Source organism: Cyanistes caeruleus, chromosome Z (assembly GCF_971803275.1).
Source record: "Cyanistes caeruleus chromosome Z, bCyaCae1.hap1.1, whole genome shotgun sequence".
In the NCBI taxonomy this organism is placed as follows: domain Eukaryota; kingdom Metazoa; phylum Chordata; class Aves; order Passeriformes; family Paridae; genus Cyanistes; species Cyanistes caeruleus.
This window is the reverse complement of record NC_141732.1, coordinates 61,501,619-61,510,515: the sequence shown is the minus strand read 5'-3', so window position 1 is coordinate 61,510,515 and position 8,897 is coordinate 61,501,619. Positions and strand designations below refer to the sequence as shown.

General features: G+C 40.9%; 1 long non-coding RNA gene across 1 annotated transcript; it reads left to right on the top strand.

Annotated features, from left to right (window-relative positions):
* The first annotated feature begins 1,955 nt into the window (after positions 1-1,955).
* On the top strand, positions 1,956-5,931 carry LOC147648505 (uncharacterized). Its single transcript, XR_015280124.1, has 2 exons — positions 1,956-2,051; positions 2,596-5,931. It is a non-coding gene; the product is annotated as an uncharacterized LOC147648505 (long non-coding RNA).
* Positions 5,932-8,897: the final 2,966 nt, after the last annotated feature.

The following is an 8,897-nucleotide window of genomic DNA, read 5'->3' as shown; positions in this document are numbered from 1 at the left end:
TGCTATCTCCCATGTCCATGTTGGACAGCCTCCACTGCTTTGTGCTTTCCCTGAACCTGGCTCATATGAACAGACTGTTCAAGAATTAACTCAGCTCTAGCTGAGCCAAAACTGATGGTATTTGCTGCACCAGAGATGTCTTTGCTACAAATACCCTTGTGCTGTTGCATGCAGCATTCTCAAGTGAAGAAAAGTGACCAGAAACACCACGCTGGGATCTGTTTACACAGGCTCAGACACTTGCTGTTAGTTCTGGCCCTGCATAGCACTGATGCAGCAGCCAAACTTATCTGTCTAAACTGACCTGGAATCTATAAATTATGCTCAAATTGGTTCATATTTGAGCTAATAATTTCTTTTGTCAAACTAAGTTCAGCCAACAGCATGGCAATTAGGGTGTTTCCATACCTGTTGCCTTCTAATCTACAGTCTGAATGTCTCAGTGGTGTCTCAACAGCACTAAGGCCCAGTTAAAAGCACTTTGAGGAGTTTAACTTGTCCACAATTGACCTGCACTTGTAAGTCACAGGGGCCCAGATAATAAGAAGTGTAGTCCTTTCATATGTAGTCTGCCCAATTCTGTTTGGGATCTATTTTTTTTTTCCCAGAAAGCACACTGAAATTTGGAAGACCAGCTCTGTACTGTGGCTGCTTGAAGATGTCGAGCTGAGTGGGAGGTTTGTGAAGAGCAACAATGACTCAGCTCCTAAGGTGGGACACCCTTCCTGGACAAACACGAGCAGTATGGATTGGATGGACAGGGCAGAGAATTAGAACACTGCCTCATGCTCACTCACACTGGTGCTGTGGGGAGATTTTTTGGTTTTTAATATTTACTCATTGCTGCTGCTCTCAGGAAAGGCATGTGCTGGGCACTGCTGTCTGAGGCTGGGCAGCTGCAGGGCCTTGATGTAATGCACCATGTGGCTCACGGTGCATCACTGTGGTCACAGAGGTGGTGGCTAAGGCACCGCTCTCCTCATCTTTTTATTTGGCTTCAGATTCTTCTTGGACCTTGTAACTCTTCCTGGGAACAGTAGGATGAGTTCTTCTGTGTGTCACACTTCACACTTCATAGTAAGAAAAATAGACTAACTAAAACTATGAGATTCTTATTTGATGATACTTCTTGCTTTCATAGGATCATAGAATCCTTAAGCCTGGAAAATGCCTCTAAGATCAAGTCCAACCATATCACCACTGTGTCACCACCAAACCGTGTCCCCATGTCCACATCCACATGCTTTTTGAACATTTCCAGGGACACCACCACTTCTCTGGGCAATGCTTGACAACCCTTCCTGTGATTTTTTTTTTCCAAATATCGAATCTAAACCTCCCCTGGTGAAACTTGAGGCTACTTCCTTTTGTCCTGCCTCTTGTTGACTCAAGTGTGGCCCAGCTAGCTCAGTGATGAGGTTTCTCTTCACTCGAGTTTCAAGCCAGCATATGTTTGTGAGATTCACTGATTTTCTTCAAGAATTCAAGTCTATAGAGCAAGTAAAGAAATCAGGGGGGGACTCTCTCTCTGGTTTGCATTCCACAGTTTATTTCTGTGAAGGGGAATCCAAAGGACGAGAGACCAAGGATTTGGGGTCTGGGGGGTCTCTTTTAACAGGGTTTCTCGGAGGGAGGGAACATCAGAGAAAGAATCAATTATTTTTCTCAGTACATCTTACAAACTTTCTACAAGTCAAGGTTACACACACCAAGATAAGAAATAACAGACACCAACTTCTTCAAATGCCCACAAAGGTGTAGGAGTATTCTCCACAGAGGGGCAGAGGAGGAGAGAGGGGGCTTGGTTTCCTGGCAACCCAGGGGGGAAAGAAAGGGAAGGCAAGGTGAGCATACCCTCTCAGCTTCCATAGCTCAGAGGCATTCTGGGACAAGAAAAACAGAGTTACAAACTTCCGTGTTGGAAAGAAGAGTTCTCTTCTCCCAGCCCCGTGCTTTCCTGGGCTAAAGAAACTTCAAGCAGCTGGAAATGCCAGCGGGGTCCTCTCTTTACTCTATCCGGCCTCTCGCCGAGAAAAACTTCAGTAACCACGGTAACTTGACGCCAGGCAAACACTTGGGAGAAAAAGAAGCTGGGGGGGCGGGGGGAATCATAACTAAAAGAGGGGAAAAAATACATTTCAAGCTATCAACTACAAGATCTTGTTACCTGGGAGAAGAGCCCCAGCTGGCTACACCCTCCTTTCAGGCAGTTGTAGAGGGCAGTAAGGTCCTTCCTCAGCTTCTCTTCTACAGAATAAGCAACACCAGACTACTGGGTTGCTTCTCATCAGATATTTGCTTATCATCACATTAAACTGACAAGCAAAAATGAACACGAGTGCGTTAAATCAAGCTATTAAATGATTTGGCACTAATTATGTCTGCCAAAAAACCCAGAAGTACTACGGGCTAATTCCCCTTTTGGTTGAATTGCTATCATTTGGAGCAGACTGAAAATTACAGAGAGAGTGTTTGATTTAAGAGGTGACATATGCATTTGCCCTGGATTTAGCTAGATGCTGTACAGTTTGCTGAAAGCATATGTTTGCCTACTGACACAGTGCATAAGCAGAGAAAAAAATTCTCTTTTGGCAGGAGAGCCTCACTTGAGCAAAGCTTTCTGCTGAAGGACCTGAAGAAGAAAAGAGAAAAAAAAGCAGTATAAATGGGATAATGTCAGTTTTTAATGGTAGTACACAGAAGGAAAAGGTATAATCCTGTATTAAATATAATTATTGTAACAGATGACTGCACACCCTAACAGCACAGTATGGTTTTCTGTCTATGTAATTGATAAACGCTCTTTTTTGGGGTGGAATCTTTCCAAATACAAAATAACAATTTTACCTGAGAGGTTATTGGTGTTCAGGAAGGAAGAAAGAGGATAAATCTTAAGGATTTGCTTACCTTAGCAGGCTTTACCAGGCCTCATTATTCAACTCTGCAGCTGAATATGGTCAATTCCATTAACCTCAAGTATCACAAATCCATCATATCACATGTCCCACTGCAGTACTGCTGTGGTGCTTCTGCACTAATATAGAAGCTGTTGGCAGAGCTGAAGTTCTGCTAATTAAACAAACACACCACCAGCCCCTGAAAACCATCAATATCAGAAACCTATACATACTTTCCTCTATCCAATATTTTGAGTCATAAATTAATAATTTTTTCATATATGGGAAAAGTACATGATGAAAAATTGTCTCATGAAGATTTGATGGGTTTGGTTTGGCTCTATAAATATCAAAACAACTGCTTTTCCTGGAATTAATATCAGAAAAAGGCAAGTGTTATGCAAATTATATTGCAGAATATATTTACTTGGTTTAGGGTTGTTTTTTTTAGAAGGTCAGATATATCAGCTGATATAACTTCAACTGTTCAGCTGTTTCAGCTGGTATTTTTGCTGTTTCTTTTCTTTCTGTAGTGATGTAATGACCTTAGGAATTGATATTTTGGGACAAAAACAATCTCTGTGTTCCACATGAAGTATCATAATTTGGGTTCTTAATTTCTAAGAAATGGCAGGACACTCAATTTTAAATTTGTTTCTCTTTCTAGACTGAATTGTGTGAGCTCCCCATATATGCTTGTACTGGAGTTAAATGCATTAACAAGCATCTGCTGTGAGCAATGAGAGAAGATTCGCAGAGATTTAGCTATACATATGTGCTATAGCATATATATGTTTGCAACACCACTGTATTTCCTGAGGCAGGATGAGTCATGTAATCAGAGAACAAACAAATGCTCTGGGGAAACCCTCTAGCAGTCTTTCTGTAGCTAAGGTGGCCTACAAAAAAAGCTGGAAAGGGACTTTTAATATGGGCAGGCAGTGACAGGACTAGGCACAATGACTTTTCAACTAAAAAAGGATAGGCTTAGATTAGATATTAGGAAGAAATTCTGCAATGCAGGAGGCTGGTGATGCACTGGAACAGTGGTTGCCCACAGAAGCTGTGGATGCCCCATCCCTGGAGATGTTCAAAGCCAGGTTGGATGGGGCTTCGAGCAATCTGGTCTAGTGGGAGATGTCCCTGCCCATGGAAGGGGGCTTGGAAATAGATGATCTTTAAAGGCTGTTCCAACCCAGACCATTCTATGATTCTATGAAATGCAAGTTAAATTTCTAAGTTTAACACTGCCCTTGCTCCAGGTCTCCTCCAGTGTCTGAGTTACTGCAGGGTCATTCTTTATCCCAGAACTTTGGACAGAATATGCAAAGAACATACAGTTGTTCTTGATAGTAACTTTTAAAATCCCTGGTATATTTACAAATCTCACTTTTCATTTTTAATTCCTGTCATGAAGGATTTTCCATCTCACTGAGTTGCACGGCCTATTTGCACACATTATCTGAAAATAAACTATGAAAACCATGTTAAAGAGACTGAGCTATCTTCTGTAATGTAGAAGATGTTTCTACACACAGTGAATACACCAGTCTGAGTTTTTCAGAAGAAGATTTCAGCACTCAGCTTAGGCTGCTTGCAAATGTCAGTCCTCTGAGCATTAATGAGACAATAACCAGATTGAGAACAAAGCTTCTAGTAATTCTGGTGATACATTTGAGGTAAATATAAGGGGCTGTCTTGGGTGGAAGCAGGAGATATGTTGCTCTGGGGAAAATATTTGTGTCAGAAAAAACACTAGGCAATGTGAAGTAAGATTTTTGCCACCTGCATGTGCTTTTGAAAAATGTGCTTAAAAACAATAAACTGAAAATAGAAGGTAGCATCCTACAGAATACAGGGGACATTCAGGAGTCCTGGAACCATTCAGGGGGAATCTATTTTGTGCAGTCTTTTTGATAAACCCTGGATGAAGGCTGGATGCCTGTTAAGTCTAACAAGCAAAGCACTTTACACCAAGATGTCAGGTGTTTTGTTCCCCTGTCACTCGATGCACTCAGGAGTTCATGACAACTGGGGAGAGGAAAAGGTTGCTGTGAAGGACAGTGTGTTGATTTTCATTTTTAGAGACTCATGACTCAGAATCCCGGGTCTACATGTGTGTATTTATTTGTACAGCTCTAGAGTCAGTACATGGCATGTCAGAAAAGAGTTTTACTTTGCATAGTATTTTTTTCATCTTAAGTTTAACAGTATTAAAACAACAATTGTCTTAGTTTACTTGATTTTTGGCTGTGACTTATCTGGCCAGTGTTTTCAAGTGTGTGAATAGTTTCCATGTATGCAATTACCTGTGGAGTTCTTATTAGAGGCACAGGGTGAGGTGAGCCTTGTGAGCCTGTAGAGTAGATGTGCATACACCAGAATTGGTCATTTTAGTCCCTAGAAAGGGACAGTGTGAAAAAAATAAATCAGATGCAAAGGTGATAGATTCTCTTCATCAGCACTAATGTGTTTTGAGTTGACCTAAGGTTTTTTCATGTAGAAACTGGAATTTCCTGGGGCCAGCATCCCTGAAACCTGTGAAAACCTTAAGGTTTTTTAACCTCACATGATGAAATATATTTGACTGCTGAACCAAACAAGAAGCTTAAAAACTCCCCAGTACCTGATAGCAAAGAGAGATTTCAGGAGCAACTTTACTATACTTTGGCTGCTTCACATGCTTTTGCTTTTTCTCTTCTCTTTCCTTTGCCTTGAATCCTCTTCTTTGCAAGGCATTGTACTGTAAAAATGAGAAAAGTAATGTGTATGCTGATGGCAGGCCTAATGGCATGAAAGGTTTTAGGAGTTTCAAAAAGGGTTTTAATCTTCTTCAGTGAACAAAAGCTGATCTTCATGTGTAGTGTAGTTTTTCATAGGCTTTCGGTGAGAATACCATAGTGTTACAGAAGACTGTGTAATGATGACAAAGCTGAATACAAAGTATTCATGAAGATACAAAGATGATGCAGTGTTTTGCTGGGAATGTTGGAATTTAAATGTACTCATGAACAAAGACAAGACAGAAATAAAATGTGCACTTTAAAAGCAAAAAAAAATAGACATCAATGGAAAATTGCACTTGAGATGGTGGAATTCACCATCAGTTATTTATTTGGGCCAGTATATTAATATAATTATTTAAAAAGGATGATCAAGACAGTTTCTAGAGATTTGAAGTTCAGCTCTTGCTCTTCTAGCACCTGTTCATAGGATGATTCTTCTCAAGGGTCAATCCTTTAAAAACTTTTAAACACTTTGGTCTTCTTACCACTTGCAGCTTTTCTATAATAATTACAGTGTCTGTTTGTGCATATGTTGTGTGGGAGGTTCATAGCTGTTCCTCAATTACCTACTATGAATACTCACTCCTATTTTTATATTACATTTTTACATTTATTTGCTGGAGGTAGTTTTGAAAGTTTCTAAACCATTTTCTGTGCCTTTGCTCTGTTCTGAATGTTTTTATGTTATGCAGGTACAAACAGGAGGCACAGAGCCTTAATAAATTGTGTCTTGGTCCTATTTTTGGTCATCAAACCTCAGGAAAGTCCAATTTATCATCTGCAGTGTCTAGGGAATGGCATTAATGACTGTACAGTTTATATCATGTTCTGAGATTAATTTAGTTACTGCTGATGGTGCTGTTTTAAAATAGCCTCCTTTTGACTAAAGATTTCAGGGATCACTAAATTTCAAAAGGCAATACAAGGTCTGAAGGAACCAGAATCAGCTTTGTTATTGTGGAACTTTATGTTCACATTGAGTAAAAATTGAACTGGGCTGATAAAATAGTAAAAAATAAATGCAGGTAAAAGAAGTTATGATGCAATTCTGTATTCTGTCTGTATGGCAGGGTTTCTGAAGGGAGAAAGAGGATATTAAAACGGAGATAAAAATTATACATGTCCTATTGCTCTAGGTAACGTGGAATAGGAGAAAGCAGAAACTTTTGAGTCTGAGTAAGGACGGGATAAAAAAGGTTTTTTCTTATAGCAAATTGTATTGGGATTTGGGTTTTGTTTTTCCAGGAAGTATGGTTGCATCAAATTTTAAGTAATCTTTCAAACTTTTTGATCTGCGTCTGGGTTCATTTCCTAAACTACTTAAAACTCACTAAGCAAAACCTTGTGCTTTTTTGAAGTATGGAAGCTGAGTGATGAGCATTTGTTCCTGTGGCAGACCAGTTTAGGTCAGCAGGACTCAGGATTTAGCACCAAAACTTTCCAAGGAAACACATGTGTTTCCAATATGCACAAATGTGGTTTCCCCTATTTTTTTTTTTCTAAAATAGAAATTACTCTCATAACCTCTTATGATGTGGGGTAGCTTTCATTCATGGTTACTTCTTCACTCTGTAATGCTCTTGCCTGGATAAGATTTTATTTTCTTACAATTCCTTCACATACTCAATGCCTTGAAGGTTAAAGCTGAAGAAATTGTTTTCATGCTCCCTAGAGCCAGTGCAAGAAGCATTTTAGTTGGTTGAGTTATAGACATAGAGAAACATATATACATTTCTCTCTCTCTCTCAAATTGTCTTGATTTTTAAAAACAATGTTCTATGAGTCAAAGCTATATAAAAAACTAATTACACAGATCGAATGCTTTTCTACTATCTAGTTGATTTGATGACATGACATGATACAGGAGGAATATTAGGAACAAGAATTGTACAAGCGGGTGGCGAGTCCACTTTTTCCGCTGTATTCATTTGTGCTGCTGAGTTCTGGTTGTGTTTTCTCAAACCCATTTAGGTTGCAGCTGGCAAGGAATGGACAGGTGTGAGACTGCTGAACTACATCTAGATGGTGCAGATGGTTCACCTCCTTACAAGCACTCTGGCTTCTTTATGATGAAGGGGGGGCCCTGTGCACGGAGGGAGAAAGTGCAAAGGCAACAATGCAGTTGTCCAGGAAACAGGTTGTAAAGGTGGAATGCGTTACGGCGTGTGCCGCAAGGAGATCCCAGAGAGCGACCTGCGTCCAAGCCTGGAGCACACCACAGAAAATACATTTATTTACTGCAGTTATTTACAGTTTAATACAAAGGGGTGGGTTCTCATGTGGCAATCCAGCAACTGGTTTATTGAACACAGCCTTCAGTAGGTGCAGGGACAAGAACCAAGGAGTGGGCTCAGGGCACAGGGTTAAATGAGGGACAAAAGGGGTGGATCTGAGGGTCAAGGTCCAGTAGGGACAAGGGAAAATGGTGCAAGGGAGTGGCTTAAGACCAGGAGATCCAAGGGGATGGAACAATGCAGCAAACAGAGCCAATGGGGGTTAAGGGAAGGATGAACATTCTAGGAAGGGCACATAAATGGCAAATGGGGGCTGAACAAGGTTAACACTAATCCCCACAAAACACTAGAACACCAGAACCCCAAAGGCACCAACATGTGGCTGCAAAGGCCTGTGGACTCCACAAGGTTTTCCCCACTCTAATCTAGAGGGGTATCTCCCCTCTTCTGTGCCGTCCCCTCAAGGGTCAAGTCACCCTGGCAGCAGGTCCCTGGGCTCCAGAGAAAAGCAGGGAAAAAGGCAGATCCTGTCATACTATCTATGTCTCCATACTGCCACCCTGGTTCAGCTGAAAGCTCATTTAATTGTGGTTTGCAGGTTTTTTTTTTTTTGCAAATGGCTTTGCTCCTACAGTGCTGCTGGTACAAGGGAGGGAGCAGGAAGGGGTGGGGTGGGACAGAGCTCAGCTGTGGGTTTGCTGTCCCTGTGCTTTTAATATCCCTTCTAAATTTTTCTCTGTGGACTAGCATGGCTTAAGGAACACTCCCAAGCCCTGGAGGGTTTCCTACTCCTGCTGAGTTGTATCATTGCTTTTGGAGAAAGGTAACAAGCAACTCTTGCTAGAGACAAATATTTTTGGCTATTAATGTGAGATTTAACACGTTTCAGACACAATGAATAACATATTCAGCCATTTGTTTGTGGGCTAATTGAGCCTTTATTTCAGCCCATGGAGTGGTGGTTCTTCATTGTACCCCAG